The sequence below is a fragment of the Ictidomys tridecemlineatus genome, chromosome X, assembly GCF_052094955.1.
Source record: "Ictidomys tridecemlineatus isolate mIctTri1 chromosome X, mIctTri1.hap1, whole genome shotgun sequence".
Classification (NCBI taxonomy): domain Eukaryota; kingdom Metazoa; phylum Chordata; class Mammalia; order Rodentia; family Sciuridae; genus Ictidomys; species Ictidomys tridecemlineatus.
The window spans coordinates 29,913,094-29,934,264 of record NC_135493.1 but is presented as its reverse complement, the minus strand read 5'-3'; positions in this window follow the sequence as shown (position 1 = coordinate 29,934,264).

Below are 21,171 nucleotides of genomic sequence, written 5' to 3'. Positions count from 1 at the left end.
CAGTCAAGCCCCTGCCGATGCCACTGCAGGTCACAGTTGGGACAGAGGGGACAGTGAGTAGAAGTTGAGTGCCCCTCCCTGGAACCCTATAACCCTCAAAGGACTCAGTTACTGAAAAGAGGAGTTCAGTAGAGTCACTCAGAAGTGATAATGACCCCTTTGGAGGCCTGGAATACTTCAGTAGCTGCCCTCTACAGACAGACTCCACAGACTGCCTGAAATCCTGGTGAACCTGGCCTCTCCTCATATCCCATCCCAGAATCCCATGTTGCTCCCAGGAAAGGCAAAGAAGCATCTTGTGCTGGACATGGTGGTGCATGCCTGTAATCCAGTGGCTCAGGAGGCTTAGGCAGGAGGATCTCAAGTTCAAATCCAGCCTCGGGAACTTATCATGGCCCTAAGCAACTTATTGAGAGCCTGTCTCAAGGGGGTAAAAAAAAGAAAACAGACTGGGGATGAGACTAAGTGGTGAAGGCACCCTTGTGTCCATTCCTGCTAATGCACTAGTGCACTCACTCTCTCTCTCTCTCTCTCTCTCTCTCTCTCTCTCTCTCTCTATATATATATATATATATATATATATATATATATATATATATATATAAACATAAACATATAAACGTGAAGCTTCCAGAAAGGGAGACCCATGCCCACCATTGATGGGGTGACAGACCAACCGTGATTGCAACTTTGGCTTTTTGAGAAAGTGAAATCTCAGCTGCCACTAATGTCAGGCAATAGAGATTTCATGGAGAACTTTCTGGTGAGACAGCTCCCCAAGTTTCCATCCCCTTCTCTCATTCAGCTCTTTGACTCTTCAACAATTACTTTCCAGAGCCAACAGTATGCTCCAGTTTCTCCACTTAACCATATTTCAGAAATACTGTGTCGTTTCATCATTTTCTTCATAGTCAAAAATATGTGCATTTATGTAGTTCATATGCATAGAGTTGTTTCCTGGTACCACTGGAATGAAAGAAAGAACATCTGCATATGTATGGGTTTTTTTCCTTTAAATCTTCTGAGGCTAAGGTTCCAGACTGAAACGCATATGTTCTTGTTGCATATTGCCACGAGAGGTTGTGTCTGGTTGTAGTTAAGAATGTGTGAGTTTATCTGGGCATGGTGGTGCACACCTGTAATCCCAGTGACTCAGGAGACTGAGGCAGGAGAATGGCAAGTTTGAGGCCTGCCTCAAACTTGGTGGGACCATCTCAAAACCTAAAAATGAAGCTGGGCGCAATGGTTCATGCCTCTAATACCAGGGCTGAGGCAGGAAGATCACAAGTTCAAAGCCAGCCTCAGCAACTGCAAGGCTGCTAAACAACTCAGTGAGACCCTGTCTCTAAATAAGTTACCAAATATGACTGAGGATGTGGTTCAGTGGTCAAGTGCCCTTGAGTACTGGGGAGTACCCCCCAATAGAAAAGAAAACTTAAAATATATAAAGGGCTGGAAACAGCCCTGGGCTCCATTCCCAGTACCAAAAAAAGAAAATTCTGGATGTATAAGGAGATATATAATATATATATATATACACACATACATACACACACACACACACATACATTTTTCTACTAATTAGCAGAGTTTTTTAAGGGATATCACATATTGATATGAAAATACCATTCTGAGATAGGAAAATTACAAAATTACACATATATATATTCACACATCTCTGTGTATGTAAAACATATACCTGGGTATATGGGTGAATATAAAAACAGACATTCACAGCAGAGATCTTATACCTTTCATTCTCCAATTTTAGCAACGAGTTAGGCAGAAGCACAAAAATACAAAACTCACTGGTTGATATAAAGAGAGTTGGCCATTGCATTTAGTAGACTTTATATTTCTGTTTGGAATGTGTTTCTGGCAGATGGGAAAATTGAGTTTACTTGTTCAGTGTGAGGACCTAATTTTCCTGCAAGTATTTTTGGAGGAGACTAGGATTTTCTTTGCTGTGATATGCGACCTTATGGAGGTTGTGGATTGTAGTTTGGGTGAGGGACCAAGGATACATCAAGTAGCTCTCAGAATGACTCCAAAACTCAGCAGAGTAGATGAAAAATCCATTTTTTTCCCACTAGCTTTTCTGTGTCTCTTGGGAGTCCCTGAGTCCCTTGATACCCCTAATGAGGAAAGGGGCAGAAAACTATGGTGACCATAGGGCAGTAAGGGGCTGAAGTAAGAAGGGAAAAGTCTGCAGGGATGGACATCAGGGTAGGGAGGTGAGGGTGTTGAAGAGGCACAGATCAAGGGATTTCAGGGATGTGAAGGGAAGATCAAGGAAATTGAAGGAAGAGGAGGAAAGGTCTGATGGGACAGGAGAGACCTCAGAGGAGCCAGTCTAGTGAGGTCTCCAGTTTCCCAGTGCAGTTTCATCTTATCCTTGGTGAAGTCTGCTACGTATGGAGACAGGAAAGAATAGGTACCCTTTCAGTATCAACAAGTTCCCTATTAGTGTTGTATTGCTGTCTTTTCTCTATGTGTTCTGTAAGTATTTTCTTTACATATTTAGGTGCTCTAATACTTAGTGCAGATATATCTACAGTTTTTATATGCCCCGATGAATCGACACTTTGCCATTGTCTAGTAACATTATTTTTATATTTATATAGTCAAAACCTTTTTCTTTTTTCCTTCTTTCCTCCTTTTCTCCTTCTTTCTTCTATTCCTCCCTCCCTTCCTCTTTCCTCTTTCCTTCCTTTCTTTTTGGAATTGAACCCCAGGATTCTCTACTGCTGAGCTACATCTCCAGCCCTTTTTACTTTTTATTTTGAGACAGCATCTCATTCTCTTGCCTCAGCCTTCTTGAGTCACTGGGATTACAGGAGTGCACCACCATACCCAGCTAAAACCTTTTCTGATCTCTACTATGTATAGTCACCAGTATTTTCTTTGGGTTACCATTTTCATGGAACATCTTTTTCCATCTCTACTTTCTACCTTTATAAGTCTTTATAGCTACAGTGAGTGTCTTCTAGGCAGCATGTAATTGGACCTTTTTCAAAATCCAAAGCCAGGTGTAGTGGAGGGTGCCTGTAATTCCAGCTATTTGGAAAGTTGAGTCAGGAGGATTGCAAATCCTAGGCCAGACTCAGCAACTTAATGAGACTCCATATCAAAACCAAAAAATCCATTCAGCCATGGTATGTCTTCTGATTGGAGAATTTAGTGCAGTGTCATTCCATGTAGTTATTGGTATGTAAGTACTTAGTATTTTCATCTCATTGTTTTCTGGATGTTTTGTAGAGCCTTGTTCTTTTCTTCCTCATTTTTTTCTCTTCTTTGTGATTTGGTAATTCCTAAAGTTATAAGCTTGAATCCCTCTGTCTTTCGTTTTTTGTGTACCTATTATAGGTTTTACCTTTGTGGTTACCATGAGGATTACATTTTAAAAATCTTTTGACAGTCTATTTTATACTGATAACTTTGCTTTGATTGCTTATAAAACTCTACATTTTCATTTTCCCCATCCACGTTTTATTTTATTTTTAAAAATATTTATTTATTTTTTTAGTTGTAGTTGGACATAATACCTTTTTATTTATTTATTTATTTATTTATTTTTTATGTGGTGCTGAGGATCAAACCCAGGGCCTCCCATGTGCTAGACAAGTGCTCTACTGCTGATCCACAACTTCAGCCCCATGTTTTATTTTTTAATATCGAAATTTACATATTTTTGCATAATATCTTCACACTACTTATTTTCTTAAGGGATGCTGTCTACCTAGCTTGCCTGGCCTTGACCCAAACTCATGGGCTCAAGAGATCCTCCTTAGTAACTGGGGCTATAGGTGACACCATACCTGGGTTTTGTATTATTTCTATTACTAACTCTGTAACTTGGTCCAAGCCACTTATGCACTGTATCTCTTTTCTTTTTGATATAATCTTTAGAGTAAGAACCTGTATCTTGTGTACAGTTATCCTTGAGATCAAATTCAGAAATATTTCAAAAAATTAGAAGATGTAAAGGAGTTACACAAACATAAGGAATATTTCCATGCACTATTACCTAACATTCACATTTTCCCATTTGTATTTCTATTCCTTGCCTTCTTTTCCAGGCCAGTCCTTCCCATTTTTTCCTTGATCAGTACAGGAATCCATTTAACTCCTATAATTCATGCTTCTGGTTTACTCTAGGTAGTTCTAGTTAACAAATTATCTGGATCCTACTGAGTCTCTGTACAATTAACTCATTAGAACAAGCAAATACAAATTTGGATGTAAGACTATTGTTGTCCTCAGTTTCCTGGCATGGATAGATTATGCCAGTTGTCATTAGTTATCTATACTGTAACTCATCATCTAGGTCTGCCTACATATGGTACTTACTCACTTTTCCAAAAGAAAATAATAATTTATATTTGAGAGGAATGTCCTTTTTAGTCTCCTGACACCAATATGTATTAGCAGTTACCTTTAGATATCCTATAATCCAATTAGTTATGATTACTATTCATCTCAGATCAATGAGTTCTTTCAACATGAAATTCAGAGTGAAAAGGATGATTTCCTATTCAGTTCTTTAGTTGCATCTCACAATGTAAACTGCATTCAGTCTACCTCCAAGAGTCTTCATAGTCTCAACAGTTCCATCACTGATTGAAAGTACAAGTCAAAAGTCTTCTCTGAAGCTGGATACAATGGCACACGCCTGTAATCTCAGTGACTCTTAAGGCTGAGACAGGAGGATCGTGAGTTCAAAGCCAGCTTTAGCAAAGGCGAGGCACTATGCAACTTAGTGAGACCCTATCTCTAAATAAAATACAAAATAGGGCTGGGGATGTGGCTCAATGGTTGAGTGTCCCTGAGTTGAATCCCTGGTACTACCCCCCCCCAAAAAAAAAGTCCTCTCTGAGACCCAAAGCAAAGTCTTAGCTGTGAACACTTATAAAAATTAAAAAGTTACATATTTTCAACACACAATAGTGGGAAAGTTAAACATTTCTATTCCAAAAAAGAAGAAAGGGGACATAAAATGGAGGGATGGGACCAAAGCCAGACCAAAATCTAGCAGGGCAAACCCAGCTACAGAATTTATTCTATAGCTCTATGTCTTGGATCCAGGGTACATGGTGCTGGTATATGGGTTGCAATGGGCTTGTGCAGCCCCCTATGGCCTTGTTGACTTCAGCCCACATGGCTACTCTCTTAGCTGGTTCTGCTTGTTGCCTATGGTTTCCTTGGCCTATGGGTCCTGTTCCCAGCATCTGTAACTTCTTGGGGTCTCCACTGCAGATTTAGCTTTGGTCTCACAGCTTCACATATTGCCTTCTCAGGGGCTGTCTGCAGAGATTCTGACCCTGCCACACACTGTTTGGCTCCTTTCAAATTTCAGTGGAAGCCTCCACAACCCTGTAAAATCAGCACCATGTGGATGATGCCAAGGTCTACAACCAGCAGGAACAGTAGCTGAGTCCCCTTGGACCACAGCTGCAATGGCTTCTGAGAGCCTGGATGACTGAGAGTGGTACAAGGATTCCTGGGGAAACAACTTCCCAGGTGTCCCTGTGAGAACAGGGAATGCTGAGAAAATCTCTTCTCAAAATGAAGTCCTTAAAAGGAAGTTTATAGTTTAAGCCCCACCTTGAGCCTTTTTCCTATTGTCCCCATGTAAAGCATGTGGCTTCTTTTTGATGGTGCTGGTCTCTTCAGCAACCACAATCTTCTGGGCTCAGATTTTTTTCCTGTAGGAACCAATACAGTAGATTTTATTTTATTTTATTTTCAGGGGGAGTTAGGCTTTATTGTTATTAAAAGTTATCTTGTTGGAGACAACTCCTCCTAAAGCATCAGGGGCTTTTTCAGTCTGGGGATGGTCATTACTCCTGGTACACCAAGTATGACAAGGAAAGAACCCAGTTCATGTGGTTCCTTATGGCATTTCCAAAGACCAAATTTTCTGAATCAATGGATGAAGTGACATAGTCATAATTCCTCAGAGGTATGTCATCCTGAAGCTCGTCATCATTGCTTACCTGAGTAATCAGCAAGAACAGACCAAAGTTCAGCTGAGAACAGAGCAGACAATGCCCCCCCCCCACCAAGCCTGAGTGCTGATGGCTCACAATGGCCTGCCATCCCACTTTAGCCTGTATGCTGCCACTCTGTGAGGATATCAGATACCAGAGGAGTCCATCAGTGTCTTCTAAAAACCAGTGCAAAGTTGCAAGCACTCTGAGTTTTGAACAGTTCTCAAAGAAGAGGGTGAAGCCAGTTTGTTGTGATGTTCCTGGGGAGCCACAGAAACCCAGCTGCATTTTAACTGGTCTCCTACCTCTTCTTCCCATCACAGTAGCCAGGTGATCCTGCTAAGACTAGGATGATGTTACTGCTCCACTCAAAATCCAACCGATGTAAGATGGCTGTGGTCAGATCAAGTTGGATCCCTACATATTTCCAGTTTTAACTAGTTATTTTAATCATATTTAGTTACCCACAGTTAACTAAATGTCTATTTATTACCAGTTATTTGCAGTCATAACACATTCAAAAACAGTTTTAGCAGAGAAAAGTACTTTTTTGGGGGGAGAGGGCAAGTAGGTTACCAGTTATTTCTAGTTATCTTTTAGGTAAGATGTTCACCTATGGGGCTGGGGTTATGGCTCAGCGGTAGATTGCTCGTCTAACACCTGTGAGGCCCTGGGTTTGATCCTCAGCACCACATAAAAATAAAATAAATACAATAAAGATATTGTGGAGCTGGGGATGTGGCTCAAGCGGTAGCGCGCTCGCCTGGCATGCGTGCTGCCCGGGTTCGATCCTCAGCACCACATACCAACAAAGATGTTGTGTCCGCCGAGAACTAAAAAATAAATATTAAAATTCTCTCTCTCTCTCTCTCTCTCTCTCTCTCTCTCTCTCTCTCTCTCTCTCAAAAAAAAAGATATTGTGTCCAGTTACAACTAAAAAATAAATATTAAAAAAAGATGTTCACCCATATACCACTAGTTATCTAACTGCTTCAAGAAGAAATAAGTCACACTTGAGAAAAAATATGTTTTTTCAACATCTTGGTTTCAATTAGTTTACTAGTTACTTCCAGTCATTCCTTGACAAATAGTTACCTACTATTTGATAGACTATCTAATCTCATTTGACTACTTTCCCCCCTAAATCTTATAAAACAAAGTTATCATATCTTACCCAGTTTCAACCAAAGGTTATACCTTCACATGTGCATTTGTTCTTAGGCTGAATTTATAATTTCAATACTCTTAAACATCCAGTAGATATAATATGATCTTATTTGACTAATAAAACCCAATATAATGAAAATATACACTCACATTATACTTAAAACTGACAACTCAGAAGATATAACTGTTTTTATTAAACCAACAATATTAAACTAATCTTATTTTTAAAGATTTACCCGTCACATTAAGTTGAAAAGTATTTGGATTTTTTCCTATATTCTGGGAGTTGTAGGAATATTTAATTTATCTAAGTGCTCATTTATTTCTAATCCAATTTGAATAGAATTCCCTTCAGGGATTTTAAGAATTCTTTAGTTAATACTACACAGAGTTGAGAAAATGTCACGTATACATAATTTATATTCATACATAAACATAGAGACAGATACACACAGAGCTTTTCTACCTTTCATTTAAAAATTTTAACCATGCATCATCAGTAATACAAAAGTCATTGCTTTCAGCTGAGAATGGTGGCACACACCTAATAGTCCCAGCTACTCAGGAGGCTGATGCAGGAGGATCACAAGTTCAAAGCAAGGCTCTGAACTTAGGAGACCCTAAAGCAACTTAGCTAGACACTGTCTCAAAATTTAAAAACAATTAAAAGGTCTGGGGATGTAGCTCAGTGGTAAAGTGCCCTTGGTTCAATCCCCAGTACTCAAAAAAGGTCATTGGTTCATACCCACTATACACACACACACACACACACACCCCTCCAATATTTGTGGAGTAGACTTTTAAGTTTTATTTTGCCCTGATATATCATCTTATGGAGACTGCAGACTATATTTTAGATGGGAGACTGAGGAAATTTCTACCATTTATCTGAATGTCTCCAAAACCCATGTAAGTGGGTAAAATATTAAGTCTATTTCCAATTTGACTTTATCCGTTTGAGCTTCATGTAGTTACTGCTGGGGGATCCTGAGTCCTTTGAGAGCCCCCAATGGCAACAAAGGCCTAAAGTGAAAGTGACTGTAGAGATCTGAGTGGCTGAATTGGAAAAGGAAAAGTCTGGCAGGAACAGAAAGGGGGATGAAGGTGTAGGGGCTTGTATGGCATCTATTAAATGATTCAAGGTCACTGAAGACAGGATTGAAGGTGGTAGGAGGACGAAGAGGTGAACCAGTGGAAAGCGAAAGGTCCTCAATTTGGGGAGGTATTATCCTTAGCAAAATCATGGACAGAGTTGGCAGAATACATAGCCAGTGGGGACTCAACAAGAGGGTTTAAGCTTAGCTAAGACATTCCCATGAGAGAAATAGGATCAAATAGAACAGAAATGCCTCACAAAGACCAAGGGAAAATATTTTCCAGCCCAAGGAATCTCTCCACTCAAGACAGCTAAAGAGAGGCCTTCTAGCCCAGGACGTGCCTTTCAAAAGAAGCCTGGAACTCTCATCCAGCTTCAGAGAGTACTCAAAATCTTAGTCATCAAGTCTATCCTTTCCAGCTTTAACAGAAGTTTGGAGCAATGAATGCTTCAGGACTCTGGTGCTTCAATGGATCTCGAACCTCCAGGACTGGAGGAAAAAGCTTCAAATGTGCACCCTCAGGGTCCTGGGTGAGGTACAGAAGTCTAATGATCAGTCAGATTCTACCCAAGTCATGGCACCTGTTGAAAATTTTAAAAATTTTCATTTGTTATAGATGGTAAGGAAATTTTGCAGAAACAAACTCAGAAATGCCAAAGTCTGGGCCCTTGAAAAAGAGCTCAGGGAAGCCTTTATAATTTGGTCAAGGAGAGAACCTCTGTCAACATGGTGAAATCTGAGATGTATAAAATAGGGCTCCTCCCATCCATGGGAGAGAGGAAGGAGGAGCCCAGGGACAGGGATGGACAGTGGCTGCTGCAGAGCCTCCCCATAGGTCCAGAAACAATGAGCTGCCAGGGTCCTTGGAGTAATGTGGACAGATAGCTATGCAGATTGCTGCAGTGGGTCTTGCAGTGTGGGGAGAGATTGGGTTCAGCTGTAACACAGCATGACCAAGTGGGAATTAATAGCAGGGTGGAGGGGCCGGAGTTGTAGCTCAGCATTAGAGTTGTAGCCTGACACGTGTGAGGCCCTGGGTTTGATCCTCAGTACCATATAAAGATAAATAAATAAAATAAAGATATTGTATCCATCTATAACTACATTTTTAAAAAAATAGCAGGGTGGGGGCTGGGATTCTGGCTCAGAGGGAGATCATTTGCCATGCATTCGTGAGGCACTGGGTTCGATCCTAGCACTACATAAAAAAAAAAAGATATTGTGTTCACCTATAACTAAAAAAATAAATATTTTAAATAAATAAATAGCAGGGTGGAGCTCAGTGGATGGAAAATTATTAAGAGTAAACACCCTGGATAAGAGAGGATTCTGGCCAAGTGGACCAAATAGGATTATTGCCCAAGTCAGGCCAGGGTGATCAGACATTACCTGGAGATGTAAAGCATGAGGAACCAGATCAGATACTTACAGTGAACAGATATGGAGGATGACTCAACTGAGCAAGAGTTTTGCTAAAACTGGACAATGCAGAAACAAACTCAGAAATGCCAAAGCCTGGGCCCTTGAAAAAGAGCTCAGGAGAGCTTTTATAATTTGGTCAAGGAGAGAACCTCTGTCACCATGGTGAATTCTGAGACGTATAAAATAGGGCTCCTCCCGTCCATGAGCTTCTCCACTGATGATGTCAGGCAATTCCTGTGAGTCTGACTTGGGCATTGGCTATGTCAGCTCCAGCCAGCAGGTGGAGGAGAGGAAGGACAGGAAGGAGACCAGGGACCTTAGGAAGGGACCTGAGGAAAAGTAAGAATATAAGAGCGTAGAATGAAGAAGGGAATGAAAGTGGTTGTGGAGCAGGTAAAGAGTGAAATGCTGAGTCAGGTGCAAGATGTCAGAGCCTCTGTAGGCAGGTGAGGTCGCTCCCCTCTGGGGCAGGCTATCTTCATCCTAGGGGAGGAGGCTAGGCGCCTGTGGCTCCCACAAGGGGGCGAGCAGCCACCAAAATAGGCGTGGTGCAAGGGGAGAGGAGGTGAATGGGGCGCCCAAGGCACCGAGGGCGATTGTGCAGTGTGGGATCTGCAGAGCTTTTGGGAGAACCTTGGCTGAGGCCATTCAGACCTAGAGCGTGAACACTAATGTGAGCTGAGGGCCCACAGGGAGAGCTCAGATTTGCTGGGCTTGGGGCTTTGGGACACAGGAGCCATTGCTACCTTGGGGTAACAGGCTCTCAAAGAAGATGGCATTATGTCTTGTAGAAAATGCCACTGCTGTGCCACTACCAAACTGGGGTTACCTTAGATACCAGGAATGTAGAGAAGACTCCTCCTTGTTCCTCCAGTGGACTAGTGCTGACAGTTAGGGGTGGGAGCATCAGTGAAAAGAACTTAATGGGACAACCAGGTCCCTATCTCCTTCCAGTTCCTTCTGAAACTTGATCTAAGAAGAAAATGAGACTTTTTTCTCTGCCTCATCCTGAACTAACTGATGGGAAGGATCCTGGTCCACAAGGCATAGTTTAAAGGGCAGTATTTTCAACACTAACAAACTTGTGTTTCACATGTGTTTCTAACATGCTATGTAGTCTAGAGTAAGGATTGTCATAAGTATATCTAAGCATATTTGTGCACATTATATATGGCTCTATCTAATATAGGAATGACTTAAGTTGAAATACATAATTTTTTTTTTCTGGGGGCTGGAGTTGTAGCTCCCCAGTAGAGCGCTTGTCTTATATGTGTGAGGCACTGTGTTCGATTCCCAGAACCACATATAAATAAGCAAATAAAATAAAGGTCCATCAATAACTAAAAAAATTTAATTTTTTTTTCTGAATCCCTGCTGAATTAAAACAAAAATATACATGGGGTATATGTGCAACAGTGGTCCACTTTACCTTTTGAATATAGCCCTTGCTATATTCAAATATATATATATATAATGAACCCTTCTTTTGATATTCATTGATATGTAGTGCTGAGAATCGAATCCAGTGCCTCACACATGCTAGGCAAGCACTCTGCCACTGAGCCCCAGCCCCAGCCCCTGTTTATTTTTAAAGGGACATTTTTTTTTCTTTTCCTCTTCTCCCTCTCCCCCTCCCTAAACTGCATTCAAGGAACAAGATTACCTTGAGTTATGGGTTCTCCACAGGAAGGAGATTTTACCAGAAGGACTGGAAGTGACTATCTCCCAAATTAACAAGTGAATTACAACACAGCATCAGGGCACACCTGGGACCCCCTATCAGGGCAAACCTGGAATGCAGGCTTTGCAAAGCTTCCTTAAAAGCTTTCCTGGATAAGCAGAACCACAGCTTCTGGGACTGGAGTTCCCTGGGTTTCTCCTTTGCTAGCAAAGCAATAAACCTTTGTTTTTCCTTTCAAAACCATGTCTTCATTATTAAATTGGCATGAATTGGCATCGGGGACAAGGACCGAGCTTTCAGTAACAAAATTGGCACCTCAGATAGGACCTGAGAGCAGCCCCCACTCTGTCTTTCTTGGGCAGGACTGGCCCTCCAAGTAACCACACTTCTATGCTGAATATGTAAGGTGAACTTCTTGAGAATTGACTGCTGGAAAGTTAGGAGACAGGTGAATAAGCCTCTGGTGGAACCAGAGGAACTATTCCTCTGAGCAAAGGAAGGGAACTGAGGCAGTTACCTAAGCCCCTTTTGCTTTGGGGAACTCCCGCCTTCCTTCTCTGAACTGTATGGATTGCTCCATTTTGGTCTACTTTTGAGAAAAAGGAAACTAAACACAGTAAAGTCGCCACATCTTGACCATTCAGCAAGCTCCCCCAGGGTGCACATCTGATTCCACACATCTGGTTCCCCTTTATGGGAAAATCTAGTCCCCTTCGTGGGAACATCTGTGGTGCCACTGGTGTAGAAATCACAGTTAAGTGGGAGTTGGGAATTTGGGGAGATTATTCCTCTATCTGGTCTGTCTGTTTTAAAGGTTCCCATCTGTCAGCCATGAGTTGGGGATCCTCTCTGTTTATCTGTCTCTATTTTTTTTGTTGTTTGTATCTGTTTCTGGCCCTTTAAGACATGGGCAATACTGCGTTGATCCTATAGATTGTTTCTTGGGAAGGATCTTGGCTGAATGGGCCACCTATAGATATAAATCTGTCTAAGAAAAGATGTTTTACTCTAAATATATGGTCTTTGAATGGTTTTCTGAATTATTGTACAATCTTGCAGTTGGGAGTTGGTCTGTCAGAAATAAAATAAGTTTGGGGCTGGGGATGTGGCTCAAGCGGTAGCGTGCTCGCCTCGCATGCGTGCTGCCCGGGTTCGATCCTCAGCACCACATACCAACAAAGATGTTGTGTCCGCCGATAACTAAAAAATAAATATTAAAAAAAAAGAAATAAAATAAGTGGAGCTCAGCCGTAAAGCGCTCACCTGGCATGTACGAGGCTCTGGGTTTGATCCTCAGCACCACATAAAAATAAACAAATAAAGTAAAGGTATTGTGCCCAACTATAACTAAATTTTTTTTTAAAAAAAGAAAACCACTGAATTTAAAAAAAAGAAGTAAAATAAGTGAAATATTCCTTATGTGCAGGCATGTATGCAATTACATAATAAGGAGTCTTAACAGTCAAAAATTAAGTTGGATGCAAAAAGGTGTTGCCTCTAATGTGCGAGTATAGCAGGACACCAAAAGAAGATTTTTAAATTTATTTATTTATTTTTTGGGGGGTACCAGGGATTGAACTCAGAGGTACTCAACCACTGAGCCACATCTCTATTCCTGTTTTGTATTTTATTAGAGACAGGGTCTCACTGAGTTACTTAGTGCCTCACTAAATTGCTGAGGCTGGCTTTGAACTCGAGATCCTCCTGCCTCCGCCTCCTAAGCCACTGGGATTATAGGAGTGCACCACTGCACCAGGCCTAAATTTTATTTTCTTAATGAATTAATTAACTTATTTGTTCTAATTTGTTATACATGATATCAGGATGCATCTAAATTCATAGTATATAAATAGAGCACAATTTTTAATTTCTCTGGTTGTACACAAAGTAGAGTCAAACCATTTGTGTTTTTTTTCTTTTTTTGTTTTCAACCAAGAGATTTTATTGGGGGGTTGTCCGAAGGGGAAGAAAAGGAGAGGCAGAGAGGAGAAGAGGAGAGCAGAGAGAAAGAGACCAGTGCAGAGAGAGAAAGAAGAGGAAGAGGTAAGAGTGGAAGAAGGCAGAGAGCTTGCAAGCTTTGGCTTAAGAAGGGTTGTATAGGTGACATGGCAGGTGCTGATTGGCAGGGTGACTCAGGAACAGCAAGCAGACATTGTGTCCTGTGGGGATTGGTCAAGACAACCTTTGAATTTGGTGCTCTTTGGCTTGGCGCCCTTTGGAGAGGAGGGGTAGGCGTAAGTGATCCCGTGATGTTCTCCTGAGAGGAAACTTAACTTTGGCGGGGAGTCTTCCAAATACCCAACATTCCTCACTGTTTGTTTTTGTGTTGGGAGCAGGGCGATGAGATTTTCTGGCTACTTACTCCTGGAGAAGGACGACAAGTGTGAAGGAAGGGAGGGGTGGTCGGGGTGTGGGGACAAGAGAAGCATAACTGTAAAGGCCAGGGCACTGAAGATGTGAATTTCCTTGGGGCCGATATTGATGAAAATTCCTTGAAGCCGTAGGTCATGGGTAGTCTCTATCCAATCTTTGTCCCTGCAAATGGGGGGGACTCAGCCAGATGTCCTGTTGGAGGGCCTCCATGGACTTCATGAAGCAGGTGCACCACTTGATAACCAAATATCTCGAAAATGGATAATGAGCTTGGGCAGGAGGGAAAGGTATTCGTCATTTGATGAACCAGCTTCTGCCGGAAGGCGGTGCTCCTGCCCCATTGTCCATGCCGGTAACCCAATTCCCACAAGCTGCGTCCCACCCCTCCTCCGTTGCGGCACCTGCTGCAGCCTCTACCGTAGAGCCCCCATTTGTGTTTTCATACATATACCTAGAGTAATGGTGTCTATCTCATTCCACCATTTTTCCTAACCCCTTGCCCCCTTCCTTCCTTTCTCTCCCCTTTGCCCTATCTAAATTTCCTCCATTCCTCTCATGCTCCCTCCATCATTATGCCACTTATCAGAGAAAACATTCAGCTTTTGTTTTTTGGGGGGATTGGCATACTTCACTTAGCATAATATTTTCCAACTCCATCCATTTACCTGCAAATGCCATGATCATATTCTCTTTTAATGCTGAGTAATATTCCATTGTGTATATGTATTCTTTTTTTTTAAGAAAGAGTGAGAGAGGAGAGAGAGAGAGAGAGAGAGAGAGAGAGAGAGAGAGAGAGAGAGAGAGAATTTTTAATATTTATTTTTTAGTTCTCGGCGGATACAACATCTTTGTTGGTATGTGGTGCTGAGGATCGAACCCGGGCCGCACGAATGCCAGGCGAGCGCGCTACCGCTTGAGCCACATCCCCAGCCCCTCCATTGTGTATATATACCATAGTTTCTTTATCCATTCATCTATTGAAGGACATCTGGGTTGTTTCCACAATTTAGCTATTATGAATTGTGCTACTATAAACATTGATGTGGCTGCATCACTGTAGTATGATGTTTTTAAGTCCTTTGGGTATAAACTGAGGAGTGGGATAGCTGGGTCAAATGGTGGTTCCGTTCCAAGTTTTCTAAGGAATCTCCATACTGCTTTCCAGATTGGTTGCACCAATTTACAGTCCCACCAGCAATGTAAGAGTGTGACTTTCCCCCCACATCCTCGCCAACGCTTATTGTTGCTTGTGTTCTTGATAGCTGCCATTCTGACTGGGGTGAGATGAAACCTTAAGTAGTTTTGATTTGTATTTCTCTAATTGCTAGAGATGTTGAACATTTTTTCTTGTGTTTGTTCATTGATTGTATACCTTCTTCTGTTCAGTTCCTTAGCCCATTTATTGATTGGGTTATTTTTTTTTTTGGTGTTTTTTGAGTTCTTTATATATATCCTGGAGATTAGTGCTCTATCTGATGTGCGTGTGGTAAAAAATTGCTCCCATTCTGTAGGCTCTCTCTTCACCTCACTAATTATTTCTTTTGCTGAAAAGAAGGTTTTCAGTTTGAATCCATCTCATTTATTGATTCTTGATTTTATTTTTTGCACTTTAGGAGTCTTGTTAAGGAAGTTGGGGCCTAATCCCACATGATGAAGATTTGGGCCTACTTTTTCTTCTGTTAGGTGCAGGGTCTCTGATCTAATTTCTAGGTCCTTGATCCACTTTGAGTTGAGTTTTGTGCATGGTGAGAGGGGCTTAATTTCATTTTGCTGCATATGGATTTCCAGTTTTCCTAGCACCATTTGTTAAAGAGGCTATTTTTTCTCCAATATATGTTTTTGGTGTCTTTGTCTAGTATGGGATAACTGTATTTGTGTGGGTTTGTGTCTGTGTCCTCTATTCTGTACCATTGGTCTATAAATTTATTTTGGTGCCAATATATGTTTTGTTACTATTGCTCTGTAGTATAGTTTAAGGTCTGGTATTATAATACATTTCTATTTTATTGGAGTAAAAATGTTCAAAATAGTTTCCAATTATTTTCTGTATTGTGTCCATCTGCAACTAGAAAAAAAAAACATTGGGGTTAATTGTTGGAATCTATACTGTACATATATTGGGAAGGCACCAAGGCTATTGTCTTGGCCCAGGACTTTCTATTTGGCTCTGTGCTTTTAGTTCTTAAGTCTGAATTTTTTGTAACCTCCATTTGGATCCACCCCCATTTCCATTTTCCCTACTCTTCTGGGACAAAAGAATGGATTATAATGCTTAACTTCACAGGGTTACATTTACATTTGAAAAAACCTTATTTGGGGCCCATTACCCTCATTGTCTGATTAACTAGGCTACCTTTTGAGGGTGGGGTGGGGATAAAAACTGCCAGTCACAAAGAATGGGGCAATGAGTTCCAGTGCTATTAAATTATAACCTGGGACAAAATAGTTTCTCCTTTTAAGATCTGAAAGGATGGCCCATTTAGCAAGGGGTTGCAGCCCTGCCTGTTGCCCACAGAACTAAAATATAAGGGCTTCCCTAAGTCCCCATGTATGCAAGCACCTGTGTCTTGGCCCTGCTAATTTTTGCAAAGAGAGGTCCCTAGCAATTTCTGTATGGTCATTGTGACCTTCATTGGACAGAGTATCCTAGATGTATATGTATATAAAGAGAGAGTCTCTCGGGTACAGTTGCCAGTGGGGAACTCACTTAAAGTTCATGGCATTATGATGATGATAAAGGAGACTAGTCAAACAATAATACCCTGTGCTCCAAATCCTGGGGTGCAAACTGCAAGGAAAAAAGACTAAGGCACAGTTTTTTTTTATATATGCCATACTTTTGGATCCTCTCCTGGGATAAAATTTGTTGTGTACATTAAATGTACAGATAGCATTCTCATAGAAAAAACAAAAACTTTATTTGCAAGTGCATCCCAGGAAAGGAAAACAGGGCCTGCTCTGTTGGAGGTCTATTAGAAGTAAGACCTTTTAGGCCAAAGGGACTCTGAGAAATGTGATCAATGTCGTCCTAACCAAGATTTTGTTTTAGGAGGAAATAACTTGCCCCAGGGGGCAAAAAAACAACAACCAAAAAAAAAAAAAACTAACCTTAAAAAGAGACAATTAATGGGGATTCATTCTCTTCTGTACAATTGTTTAAAATGTAATTTGAGTCAGCTTTGCCAGATATCCTACTCTGCCTGTTCTGCCTGTTAAAAAAACTCACACCAGGGCTATAGCTCAGTTGGTAGAGTGCTTGCCTCACATTCACAAGGCCCTAGGTTAAATCCCCAGCTCCACACACAAAAAGAATCTCATACTGATGACTACAAGTTTATGCAAGACTTGGAGATATTTTCTCTATATCTATCTATCTATCTATCTATCTATCTATCTATCTATCTATCTATCTATATATAACCTAAATGTTCTGTAAAAGTATAAAATGAAAGTTTAGGGGTTGGGATTGTGGCTCAGGGGTAAAGTGCTTGCACAAGGGAGGCCCTGGGTTCGATCCTCAGCACCACATAAAAGTAAATAAATAAAATAAAAGCATTGTGTCTAACTAAAAAAAATAAAATATTTTTTAAAAAGAAAGTTCATATAGGTTTAACCAATAAGTGCTATCTTTTATACATTATTACTGGCATAAAAGGGCCATACTGCCATTTGAAAAACTGGCTTACATCTGTTTACTTTGACTAATTCTAGTTCTGATCATTAACACGGTTCCCTAAATGTATAAGAGATTTAATGACTATCCTTTGATTTTTGCTAGTACTGCTAAATTCTACAAACCTGTAATTATCGTGGATTCTGAATTTTACTGTGAAAATTAAACCTAGTTAATATAAGGACATCTGAGAAATTGTGACACTATTGGTTCTACTTTGTATATTAAATATATTTATGTTCTTCTAGTATAAAAATTTTAAAATATAAAGCTTAGGAGAGCACTTCATCTCCAGACTAAAGTTTCTATAATCGTAATTTTAAACTTAAATAAATCTCCAATTAAATTTGTTATTTCTATATGTCATTTAATGTTCTGTAACTGGACCTGTTATCAATAAGATGCATGTAGAGCTGGGGATGTGGCTCAAGTGGTAGTGTGCTCACCTGGCATGCGCAGGGTGCTGGGTTCGATCCTCAGCACCATATAAAAATAAAATAAAGATGTTGTGTCCACCAAAAACTAATATATATATATAAATTCTCTCTCTCTCTCTTTTAAAAAAAAGATGCATGTAAAATTTTTAAAGGTTAACATTGGGAACATAAAAATGAGTGAATTTTAACACACCATCAGACTGGAACTGGGACCTCCTGCCAGGGCATACTTAGAAGGTAGCCTTTTTTTTTTCTTTTTTAAAGAGAGAGAGAGAAGAGAGAGAGAATTTTTTTAATATTTATTTTTCAATTTTTCGGTGGACACATCTTTATTTTATGTGGTGCTCAGGATCAAATCCAGCACCCCACACATGCCAGGCAAGCGCATTACTGCTTGAGCCACATCCCCAGCCCTAGAAGGTAACCTTTGAATAGCTTCTTTGAAAGCTTTCTGTTTCCCCTAAATAGCTTCTTTTAAAGTCCTCTGTTTCCCCTGATGGGCTGAACCATAGCCTCTGGGACTGGAGTCCCTGTATTTCTCCTTTGCTAGCAAAGCAATAAACCTGCATTTTCTATTTTTCTTAAAATCATGTCCTCATTATTAAATTGGCCAAATTGGCATTGGGCACAAGGACCAAACTTTTGGTAACGGTAACGAATGGGGAGAAAAGGACAAAATATTCAAAGTATTTCCTATATGGCTCAGTGATAGAGCATTTTCTTAGAGTGGATGAGGCCTTGGGATCCAGCCTGGCACCAAGTACACACACACACACCACAGTTAAAATACTGTTCAAGCCAGACATGGTGGCCCATGCCTGTAATCCCAGCAAATATGGAGGCTGAGCCAGGAAGATCACAATTTTGAGGCCAGTCTTGGCAACTTGGATGCTGTCTCAAAATAAAAAATTAAAAGGGCTAGCCTGTAGCTCAGTGGCAAAGGACCCCTGGATTCAATCCCCAGTGACAACAACAATAATAATAATAAGGGGCTGGTAGTGTAGCTTTGTGGTAAAGTGCCCCGGGATCAATCCCCAGTATCAAAGAAAAAAAATATTGTTCAGAACCAAATATTTTTGGATAAACATATCTCATTTAATGTTTGGGACATACCTGTACTAAAAGATTCTTTGTTGTTTATTTGATATTCAAACATAAGTGAGGATACAGAATTTTATGTGACAATACAAGATTTTTACCCTTCTTCTAAATCAATAAGATAAAATATTGATGCATTTTAAAACTTTCTGGCCATCTGTTCCTTTATGTAGCAATATATTTTAACAATAATTGGATTTATGAAAATTCAAGCCATTCATAAAAGCCTAAGTAAGACAGAACAACGAATGACATCTGATGATAAAGAAATGATCAAGGGTGATACTGGTGATCCATCTCACAGACATTAGTACAGAGAACAATAAAGAGGGATAGGTAAATGAATGCAGAGAGAGAATGTAGTAAGACTAGAAACATAGTATATATGTTTTTTTTTAAATGTCTAAACTGAAAATTTCCATCCACTTAAGAAACAAAGGAGATAGAAAGAACTACTGAATTTCAAGAAAACATTTCTTGATTACAAGATATATTAGTTTCATAAAATCCCCTTTACCGTCTCCAGGGTACCCTCCTTTTCACAGTCTGTTGTTTTGACCCTTGAGGCATAATATTTCTTAAGACTCTCCCAAGCACCTGTTTATCTTTCAACAGAGCTTCAAAATGTCCCAGAAAGAAAGATCAAGTCAGGAGGTACCTGGATCATTGCTTTGAGGTCTCCGGTCTTGGACACGTGAATGCCTTGGTATTTGGTGCTCAGAACTTGGAGATCAGAATAGATAAGGAGTGTGAAAGAGGAAAAACTTCAGGCAGGGTTGCAGGGCCGAGAGAAAAGCACATGCAAAAGCAGTACTGACAATGAAGACTGACAGGACAGAACAATAGCAGTTTAGGAGTGTTGGCTTCAGAAGTGCTTTCAATTATCTTCTTCTGTTCCATGGAATGAAAATGATTTGAAATGGGCTTCTCAGGCAGAGTTTGCAAATTGGCAGCTGTGGCCTGAGTCTGTTCTGTAGACCTGATTTACATGGCCAGTGCACTTTGTGGTAAAACATATTTCAGTTCATTGCCAATATTTAAGGAATTGAAGGTTTTCTACAAACTTTTTTGGTGTGGTGCTAGGGATTGAACACAGGGACTTGTGCAAGCTTGGCAGGCACTCTAATACTGAGCCACATCCCCAGCCCTAAACATTTTGACTTTTGACCAAAATAGAAAAATGAGAAAATCTGGCAGTCTTGGCCCAGCATTCCTAGCCAGCAATACTGAGCTGGAACTGAATATTGGTTATCCCCTTTGCAAGAGGCATATTCTTCCACACTATGCCACACTCTCCACCTTGCTTGCGTCTCTCATTGATGTTACCTGCCTGGCCTTGGCAGCATTTGAATTTGCTACTCTGATCATTACAAGTGTTTAATTCCATCAAATGTCAGGCATATCAAGCAGAGAGAAAGACAAGATGAACCCCATGTTCCCATCACCCAGTTTCCACAATTATTCCTAGACAGCCTGGTTTTATGAACACCTAAGGAATTCTTCAACACACTTGCATCTGCCTCTGAATTTCTGGATTGCAAATCTAAACATCATCTTTTCATCAATAAATATTTCAATGTGTATTTCTAAAAGAGCTGAATATGTGCCTCCCAATTAGACCTCTTTTTGTTATGCTATACATGCCATGTCTTCTAGTGTGATAATAGGAGGGTTGTGTGTGTATGTGTCGATGAGAATGTGTGTGTGTGTTTTACTGAGTAACAGTAGTGAATGTTTCTGATGGCTTACTCTGTGAGTAGGCATCATGTTAGGTACTTATGTGTATATACTGTGTCATTGATTACGCTCATCAATTCTATGGCAGAGACAATGAATTTATTTCTATCTTATAAATTTTCTTCACATGGAAGCCCTCCTTAGCCAAGGAACACACACTTGTCATCCCAGCTACTGGAGACATTGAGGCAGGAGAATTACAAGTTCAAGGCAAGCCTGGGAAATTTGGTGAGACCCTGTCTCAAAATAAAAATTAAAAGGACTTAGCTTAGTACAGTGGCACACACCTGTAATCCCAGCCACTTAGGAGGCTGAGGCAAGAGGATGAAAAGTTTGAGGCTGGCTTTGGCAACTTAGTGAGGTCCTAAGCAACTTAGAGAGAACTTGTATCAAAAAATAAAAAGGGCTGGGGATGTGTTCAGTGGTTAAGTACTGCTGGGTTCAATACCCAGTGCCAAAACACACACAAAAAAAACAAAGCAACTGAGACATAGCT